Below are 10,866 nucleotides of genomic sequence, written 5' to 3' on the forward strand. Positions count from 1 at the left end.
ACTCTCTTCTTCCCCCGACAGTTGCAGTCGAGCTCTGCTCCTGCCTCTCTTCCATGTCCACTGCCACCCTCTGCCTCACTACCATCTCCATACCCCGACACCACCTCAAACCCATCTCCCTAGCCTAGTTATTTTCCCCATCTCACAACCACTGAAACCCTAGGTTTTGGGGTGAGTAAATAACTCGAACTAGGGAACAATTAGAGCAGCAGAGGCGTCAATTGAAGCATGAGAGAGGCGGAAGGTCAGAGAGAAGCATGGGTCGAGTCTATTTGCATCAGAGGGTGAGTTAATTTTAGTTATTCTCGAAACCCTAATCCTGCTGATTTGGGGATTTTCAAATTAGGGTTTGGTGAAATTAGGGATTTTGTTGTAAACTATAAATAGGAACTGATGTAGGATGTTAAAAGTTGTTCTTGGGTCATCCGAGAAACCCCCTAATTGGGTTAATTTAATTCTCAATGTCAATTTGATTTCACTGTTAATTTTTAGGGTTCTTCATTTGCAATTTTCATTCACTATTTAGTTGTTTAAATGCTATGTTATTTCACATGATCATGTTTAGTTCCATTTTAATGTTAATTATGTTCTGAGTTCACTGCTGAGGCTCAGATGAAACCTTAGTGCACTATTGAATGATGAATTGCTAGCCTGTTTTGCTTGAGTAATGGGAAGAAGTTGGTGCTCTGATATGCCTGTGATTGACTGTGCTTTCAAAAGACAGTCAATGCTAGGGGAAAATCAGTGAGCAAGCTGATTTTCTTCCCATTCTAGTTGGATGCTTAAGTTTTTAAATCTAGAATTGCATTGTTTAGCTAGGACACAAGGTGGATTCTAAGCCTTAGCTTAGCCACAGCTGCAAACTCCTCCCTGCCCTTGGCTAACAGCCTTGGTTTATTTGGCTTTGTTTCCTGTTAACTGCCACTGTTACCTTTGCTTCACTGTCACATTTACTTCACTGCCTTGGTCTTTCTCTTTGCTTCATTTCCATTGCCATCCTCACTGCCATTTTCACCATTTCCTTTGCTTTTCTTCACTATCACTCTCCACTGCCACTGTCACCTGTTTTGTGTTTTGTATTTGTATCTGTTTTCTTGTGTTTATTGTTTTATCATCCATTGTCTCATTATTTCACTACCATCTTCATTGTCATTGTAAATGCCATCCTTGGCCCTGTGTGATTTAGTTACCTTGTCTGCCTGCACAGCTCCTGCTCTCCCTTTCCCTGCTGAGCACCTGCCCTTTGCTTCTGCTGCTGCTGAAGCCACCACTGCTGCTGCTGAAGCCACCACTGCTGCTGCTCCAGGTCCAGTTCAATTCTGGGCTACAAGTCCAGTTCACATCAAAAGACATTGAGCCCAATTCTCAGTCACTGTCGGTCCAAGGCCCAGTGCAACTCAAAAAAAAACCCAAGCCCAGTTCACAATTGAACTGTTAAGCCCAAGTTCACAGTTCATTCCAAAATCATTCAAATGACCAAGGCCTAAAGCACTTCATCATTACAAACAAACCCAATAAGCCCAAAGCACAATTAGAAGCCCAATAGCAATTTAGAGACCAAATAGCTAGAAACTCCAAACACCCCCAGTCTCTGTGGATCGACCCGTACTTGCACGAGCTACAACTGATGACCGTGCACTTGCGGTATTACTGTAGGCCCGCGTTTTTATTGCGTTTAATTTTCACACACCTCCGGGCCCACCATACCTCAACAACCAGCAAAGAGCAGAAACAAGCTAAATAGCAATTAAAGAGCGCCCCAGTCCTCGGAAACCCGAAGCCTGTGTTCACACCAGTAGAACCCATAAAGGAAATCAACATAGGAACGGAAGAAGACCCGAAGATGGTCAAAATTGGGACCATCATGGACGAAGGAAGAGAACATTCCTTAACCAAATTACTTAAGGAATATGCGGATGTGTTCGCCTGGAAGTTAGGAGATATGCCGGGGATTGACCCAAAAGTAATCCAACATGAACTACGCATCAAACCGGGCACGCCCCCGTTCAGGCAGAAAATACGAAAAGTGGCTCCAGAATATCATGAGGCGGTAGAAACAGAACTTCGGAAGCTACTAGATGCAGGATTTATCAAGGAAGTCAAGTACCCTACCTGGATCTCCAACATGGTCATTGTTCCTAAGAAAAATGGAGGGGTTAGAATATGCATCGACTTTACTAATCTCAACAAGGCATGTCCAAAGGACAGCTATCCCCTGCCGAGCATAGATCAACTGGTTGAAGCAGTTGAAGGAGGGTACGAAGAGCTGTCATTCATGGACGGATATTCTGGTTACAACCAAGTAGCCCTGGCAGAAGAAGATCAGCCACACACAGCGTTCTATACCCCACATGGCCTTTATTGCTATACCAGAATGCCTTTCGGGCTCCGAAACGCAGGGGCAACATACCAAAGGATGGTCGATGCTATCTTCAAGCCATGGATTGGAGGAACCCTAGAAGTCTACGTGGACGACATGCTCGTCAAAAGCAAGCTGCGTAAAAATCACCACCAGGACCTGAGGAATATCTTCGAAGCAATGAGACAGCATCACATGAAAGTGAATCCGGAGAAATGTACTTTCGGTGTCACCTCGGGGAAGTTCCTCGGGTATCTGGTGACGAAAAGGGGCATCGAGGTAGACCCAGCAAGATTCAAGCCATAGTAGAGATGCCGTCCCAAAGAATCTGAAGGAAGTGCAGAAGCTCAATGGGTCCATAGCAGCGTTGGGCAGATTTATTGCACGGTCTTCGGACAAATGCAAACATTTCTTCAATATTCTTAAAAAAGGGAGCAGGTTCGAATGGACCGCGAATGCGAGGAAGCATTCCAAAAAATCAAAGAACATCTAGCTTCAATCCCGATCCTGCAGAAGCCAGACCCTGATGAAGTTTTGGCACTGTACATAGCAGCAACGGAGGACGCAGTCAGCGCGGTATTAGTCAAAACCAATACAAAGGTAGAACAGCCTATCTATTACGTCAGCAAGACACTCAATTCCGCGGAAAGAAATTATACTAAGATTGAACAACTCATCCTCGCACTGGTATGGGCTACCCAAAAACTGAGAACCTACTTCCTAACTCACCTCGTCAGGGTACCATGCAAAGCACCATTGGAAGCAGTCCTCAAAAGCACGGGAAAAGTGGGCCGAATAGCCAAATGGAACACCCATCTGGACCAATTCAACATCATTCATGAAATTCAACATTCTCAGAAGTCCCAAGTGCTGGCAGATTTCTTAGCAGACCTCCCCCTGACAACGACGAAGAGATTAAGGGAATACCAGAAGCCGAGGAAGAAATCAAGGATCCAATGGATATCCTCGAACCTGCGAGTCATAGACAATGGGAAGTCTTTGTCGACGGATCTAAAAATAAGGAAGGAGCAGGAATAGGTATTGTCATTATCACCCCAACTGGAGAAAGGATTATACAGGCACTTAGATTGGAATTCAAAGAGCATACCAACAACATTGTTGAATACGAAGCTGTCGTACATGCCCTACGTATAATAATAGAGATGGGGGTAACCGATGTAAGGCTGACAAGTGATTCGCAGCTTGTCATACGGCAAATAGGGCTCGAGTATAATGTGTACGATGACACCCTTTCAGCTTACATGGCCTTGGTCCAAACATTGGCATCACAAATCCCGAACATTAAGTTCCGGCACTTATGCAGAAGGGACCTCAGGCACGCGGATGCCCTAGCATATATCATCCATGCTGAGGGATAAAAATGCCGAAGGTATTAAAATAGCAAGGGTATACGAGCCTTCGATTGCATCTCAATTCTCCTTCGCTACCAATCAAGATGTGATGGAAGAAAATATCGAAGACCAGGTAGGAGAAGACATCCATAATGACTTTGATGAAGAGGACATCCTGTCAAGAGCAAATCAAGACGAAGACTTCAGCAACGAAGATGACTGGAGGGTGACAATACATGCCTTTCTCGAAAAGGAAGCTTACCTGCGGATCGGAAACAAGCTAGGAAGATGCTCTCCAAAGTGGGAAGATATGATCTTCGGGAGGGGGTCCTGTATAGAAATCCTTCCTTGGACCATTACTACGCTGCTTGTCCCGGAAAGAGGGGCATCGAATTCTAAATGATATCCATTATGGTGACGCGGGGAATCATAGCGGCATGAGATCACTAGCTGACAAGCAAAAACGCAAGGATATTACTGGCCGACAATGATACAAGATGCCGCGAGGATGTCCCGACGATGTGAAGAATGTCAGCGCTTCGCGAAAAAAATCCACGCGCCGGCAACAATGTTAAACTCTGTCGATAGCCCGTGGCCATTTGCAAAATGGGGCGTAGACATCGTCGGGCCTTTCATCGAAGGATCAGGGAAGAGACGATTTTTGATAGTAGCCACGGACTACTTCAGTAAATGGGTGGAGGCTAAGGCCTTGGCCAGGATCAGAGACGCGGATGTGTTCACTTTCATATTCCAGAACATCATTTGCAGATTTGGTATACCTGCTGAAATTGTATCTGATAACGGCAAGCAATTACAGGGAAAAAATATAGACATGCTCTTCGACACTTTCAAAATAAGAAAGAACAAGTCCACCCCCTTATACCCTCAAAGCAACGGACAAGCGGAAGCTACCAACAAGACCCTCGCCCTTATACTCAAAAAACAATTAGACGAGCATAAGGGAAGATGGTGCGAACAACTGCACAATGTCTTATGGGCATACAGGACAACACGAAGATCCGCTACCGGGGAATCCCCGTTTCTTCTAACTTATGGAGCTGAAGCAGTCATACCTACGGAAATCCTCATGCCAACCACGAAGACCGAAGCTTGGGAGAAAAACCTCACAACAGATATGATGTTAGAAAGGTTGGACGACTTGGAAGGAAGAAGGGAAGTAGCATTGCAAAAGATGGAAAATTATCAACGAAGACTAGCAAGGGAGTACAACAAAAAGGTAAAGCTACGGAATTTTGTAGAGGGACAGTATGTGTTGAGAACAATCCCACGGTATCAGCAAGAAAAGAAATGGGGAAAGTTAGCACCTACATGGGGAGGACCTTTTATGATCCACGACATTGCGGGTAACGGTTCCTACTACCTTCGTAATCTAAAAGGCGAGGTCCTCCGGCATCCTTGGAATGCTAAATGGCTCAAACCATACTTCCCATAGAAGCAACGCAGATTTGAATCTGCTTGGAGTGTACCAGAAGAAGAAGGGAGCCTGACCGCTCCACATGTTTCTATCTCTGGAAGAGGAATTGCAGACCTCAACTTATCAATCAAACAAGCTTTCAAATTATCAAGTCAGTGGAATCTACCTACAATATTGGGGAAAGTAGTTAATCTACAATCTCTCAGGGCTCCCCCATCAGTGTCCATAAGTGTAGGACCAGGGGGAAGGCACCCAGCAGAAAGAGATACCCAACCAATCTTAAGGCAACGGGTCGACGGAATGGGTGCGTAAATATTTTAATCCCATATCCTAGAACGTTGCCCCGGCCCCCACCGTCTGGGAATCCTCTGGCCCAGGATTCGCCAGCGGGGTGACAGGTCTCAAGACGATCACGAAGGTACCTTCCTTCAGTATCGCACTCAAAAACACTTAAAAACTTTTGTTTTGATTTTTCACAAATACTTAAAATAAAAACAAAACAACATTGTAGGTATATCAAGAAGAGGATTCATTTCATAAAGGGTGATTACAAGAAGTGAAAGGCCAAAGTCAAGGATACACAATCAAAAAATATTCCTTTTACAGGATCATCAGCAAAAAATATCCTTGTTACATGATTACAAAAAGTATAATGATGTCGCGGATCCTACAAAACGCTGCGATCTCTCCCTAAGTGGCGGCCCCATCGGCAGGATTATTCTGAAGACTTGATGGGACGCTCCCACCAGAAGAGGGGCCCGAGGAGCTGGGCAAGGCAGAAGAAACGGGACGACGAGGATAGTTCTTCACGATACCATGTTCATTCCTTAGGCCAAGTTCTATCCTCTCCAGCATCTTGTTCGTCTCCTCATCCAATTGACAACGAGCCTTGTGTTTAATAACTGTTGTCCGCTGTTGGGCTTGGGATAATAACGAAGATAGCCGATTCACTTCTCTAGAAGCAGCACCAACGGCCTCCTCGCGGGTTGCTGCTAAATTCTTGAAGTGATTGGTCTGTTCTTCCTGCTGCGCTAAGGAAGATTGAGCCTTTTCAAGTTTTTCATTTGTGACGCGAAGGCGTCCCTCGAGCTCTGAAAAAGACAACACCACGGAGTTAGCGTAGAAAAAAAAACAAGGTCACACTCGATGAAATGGGATTATACCTTCGACACAAGCCGAAGCCTCTTCATACTCATTAACAACCGCATCTCGCGCTTCATCAAGATGATCATATTCCGCGGATAATTTCTTATAGTCTAGTTGAAGGTTGGTGAGAGTAAATTGACAGGCATCTAATTCTACCTGCTTCATCGAGTCCATATGACGAAGGTGGTCGACCTATTTATTTATCTCTGAGACCCCTTTGCTGAGTCTGTACATGCACACTTCGAGATTCCTCTCAGACTCAGCATGACGAGCTACGTCGGCACGAGACGCGGAAAGAGCATTGCTGAGAGCGTAGACTTCAGTACGAGCATCATCTCTTTCTCTGGCAAGACAGAGCATATTATCCTGGACCCCTGAAAGAGGAATGGATCGAGCCGTCTGTAATTCTTCTTCCAACAGCTGAATCCTAGATTCCAACAAGGAAGTGCGCTCACGGGCTTCCCGCAGATTATCACGGGTCCACAGCAGTGTGCCATTAAATAAAGCACGATCATGGTTGTACAGATTTTGCATGTCAACCATCTGAACATGCCGCGCGCGCCATACCTCAGCCCGAGCATCCCATTTCTTAGCTTCACTCTTAATTTTCTCAACCAAATCTCTAATACGAGATTTTTGCCGAACTCTTTCGTTTCGAAGCCATATCAGCTCGGGGACGCCATCCACTGGAGATAGGGTGGGGAGACTCAGACAGAACAACTAAGAGATAAAATAATGACGACATACGACGAGGGAAAAGAACCAAACCTGTGAAAGTGGAAACTTGGCTACGAGTTTGCTCTAACTCAGCGCGCACTGCAACGAGTTCTGAACGAAGATCATCCTCTGCTTCACCCAGCTTTTCTTTCTCCTTAAGGCTTTTCTTCAGCTCTTCTACTTCCACCTCAGCCGCAGATAATTCCTTTTCTCGGTGACGAAGCTTAGCCTCGAGCTTCAGAGATTTCGCTTTGAAGAACTGATACAACACGTGGTTACAATGCTCGCTCCTCATCATCTACACATCAAGATGACAAAACATTATTCCACCGAAGCGTCTGATCATCACGTAGAAGTATGTACGAAAATTTACCTCCAGCACACGCTGCTGCGGAAAGCCATATTGATACCCGTCGGCGATAGCCATCATATCGGCAACGGAAGTAGGAGGCTCCGGCACGAGGGTAGCTTCGGGAACAATCAACCTTTTTCCCCAGGCTTCAGACACCTGCGCCTTAGAAGACATCTCCATCATGCGACGGGTATACGCGGTTGATTCCTTTTACCCAGCAACAACAGGAGCGGGATGAGAGACAAACAGAAGATTCTTTTTCTTAAACCAATCCATGATGGCGTCCTCACCCTCAGACGTCGGCGACTGGGGAAGACTATCGGCAGGCGCGTCAACGACAGATTCTCCTTTCTCTGACACGACCCCCTCAGCACGAATGTTGGCATGCTCCTCCGCGCCTACATGCACAGCAGGCTCCTCCGCACCAACATCTTCTACAGTAGCATCCCCATTACCATCACCACCAAGAACATCCCAATCATCATTGGGGGAAAGTAAAGAGAAGTCCTCGGGAAAATCGAGGGCTTCGTCAAATAACTCCCCCGTGGAATACATTCGATCAAAAGAAAATTCTTGAGAAGTGGGAAGGGTATCCGCGACATCACCAGCAGGGACGGAAACATCCCCGATGACAACGTCATCAGCCACCACAGCTTTGTTCCTTCCTTCATCACCAACGTGACCAGCGAAGACCTCTTCTTCGACATTGATAGGGGAGGTACCAGTACGTTCCTCCCCATCTGTAATCTCGTCCTCAGCAAACTCTTCGTTCAATGGACTAGTAACTTCTTCTTGGGCCTCAACCTCACCCATCACCGTAGTAGAAGACTGCTTCGGCCTAATCTTTTTCTTCTTCAATACCTGAAACCAACACCACAAAAAGAATTATTTTTCCCGTCTGATGGAAGTTCTAAAAAAGAAGCGCAGCTAGAATCTGCGTACCTGAGCAGCTGAGATATTCTTCGGTGGGAGTATAGCACCGGAACCATCCTCCTCGTCTCCCTCTACGACGTCCAGGGCATAAGGAAAATTCATGCCCGCAAAGTTCAGACGCCAGGGGAAGAAATCTCCATAGAGAACAGGAGGAGATTCGCGCGGCTTACTATTCTCGGTAGGCCGCCAACCGCGGGGACCAGGAATCCAACCGTAAGCCCACGGACCAACTATCTCGATAACGGCTCGTAGTCATGATCGCGCTTGATTCTCTCTCGCGCGGGGAAGAGTTTCCGACGACTGGACGCCTCCGTGCCAGGAACATACTTCAGCTTGGCATCGCTGACCTCATTTAACAGACGAATCTCGCCTCGAGGAGCAGGGAGATTCCGAAGGCTGACACTCCACGGCTTGCGATTCCTACTATTGACGTAATCACCGAAGGAGTTATTGAAATTCTCGGGAGTATACCATTCCTTCTCCATGGGATTGGGGACGTAACAAGTCATCGACGTTTCCCCCTTACTCCGCAGATAGCATTCCTTCAGGGCGCGGAGATAATTCCCCGATAATTGGGATACGGAATGGCTATGAGTATTGGTGGAAGAACCCTCACGACTAGCGAGCACGTCGTAGTAGAAGGAATCACCTGATTTGTACAACGGCAGCATCAGACCAGCCTCGAATGCCCCAACCGTCGTTAACAAATGAAATTCATCGAACTCATCCTTGGAGATAAGCTCATACGTAATATCATCCTCAGGGGCATAGAAACGAACCCCGAAGGCTTGAAGCTCATGCTTTTCCTTGAATATTTCAAGATCGATATGCTTGAAGGTTACTTTTTTCCTGCTAACAGAGACACTGTGTATCAAGGGAGCAGCCTCATCCTCCTCGGCGGGGCCGGATGAACTAACGAACGCTTCCGAAGCTTTTCTCTTCACGGGAGGATTCTTTGAAGATTCAACCCTAGGAGCTACGCCCTTCGTATTCTTCCCTTTAAAAGTTGGAGAAGACCGTAGATGATGCTCGGGCACTAACGAACGTAGAGGAGGAATGTCAAAAGCAACAGCGCGGGGCGGAGCCTGCGTACTCCTAGTATCATCACGAGGACGAGCCATTGAGCGATCAAAGACTCTTCGAGAACCAGACGGAATTATCGGAGGAATCTCTTCCCTAGAGGACGAGGCTTTCGCTCCAGAAGAAACTCGACTCCGACGAACATCATCTTGAGACTCTCGACGCGGAGGAGATCTCGATAACCCAGAATCAGGAGTCTGATAAGTAGGCCGCGGACGGTCAGACATGGCTGCGGAAAGAATAAAATCAAGAACAAGTTACACACAATCAAAAAAACATCACCAAAAATCAAAAAACACATCCATAGCAATACAACCACGATAACGTAACAACCCTAAAATTAGTATACATGCTCAAAATTTCACCCTCGAAGTAATGGCTTCCTTAATTTAAGATGAAGAACAGGGGCAAACTAGTATGCAAGCATCAGAAGAAGTTCTTCATCACAAACAAGGAACAACAGTAGCAGAAAATTCACAAATCAACACAGCATAAAACGATGGAAATAAAGAAAAGAAAAACTTACCGGCAAAAACAGCAGTAGAAGAAACAAACAGGAGAAGCGGGCGTGGTTAATGCTAAGCTGGAGAGAATTTAAGATCACAGGTGCAGTGAAGACTGACATAAAATTTAAGATCACAGGTGCAATGAAGACTGACAGAGAATTTAAGGTCACGGGTTCAATGAAGACAGACAGAAAATTTAAAGGAAGAATGAAAACTGAGAGAGTGTTTAGGAAGAATGAAATTAAATTTTCTTTCTATCCTTAAAATACCCGAAAGAAAGAGAAGGAAATTAAGGGAGGAATGGGAAACGTGCCCGTTACATAAGCAGTTAATGCACGAATAAAAGACGTGCCCAAGTATCTAGGAGAAGTTATTAGGAGTGAGAAGAATATGCGACGATAGTTTTTCTTCAAGGCACCCATTAGTCATTCAAGCCCGAAGAAAAGGGGCAAATTGTGTACACATATATCTCACTATCAGACACGTGTATATAAAAAGGTACGTGGAAAGCATGCAGGCCAAAACATCAAAACATGATGCGTCACGAAACACCGAATAAACCCCGAGGAGTTACTTTATCTCATCCCCAAAAGAGGAGCTAAGATCAACGGTGGAGAGAAAGTTAGCTGACACGGACTGACAGGGGCAGAAGACACTTGTCTGACACGAGCAGACCCCTCAACTACCCACATTAAACACTCTGAGCAGTGTACGTGTCGACCAACCTGTGGAACGAGCGAGGATGCCTCTGCGGGATCAAGGGGCAAACGCAGACCTCCGCGTGATGGACGCAAGGACACAAGAAGATAAGGTTCCAACGGTCTTCAGAGATGGGTCCCACGTTCTAACCTTATAAATACCCAATCTCCACCAAGAGGAAAGGAGGATCGAAAATATCAGGAAGGGAAGGAGAGAGAGAGAGAAACAGTAAGGGTAAGTTAATCCCTTAGAGGAGAGAAACATGTAAACCCCAAAAGTCATCAACT

The sequence above is a fragment of the Papaver somniferum genome, unplaced genomic scaffold (genome assembly GCF_003573695.1).
Source record: "Papaver somniferum cultivar HN1 unplaced genomic scaffold, ASM357369v1 unplaced-scaffold_137, whole genome shotgun sequence".
Lineage (NCBI taxonomy): Eukaryota > Viridiplantae > Streptophyta > Magnoliopsida > Ranunculales > Papaveraceae > Papaver > Papaver somniferum.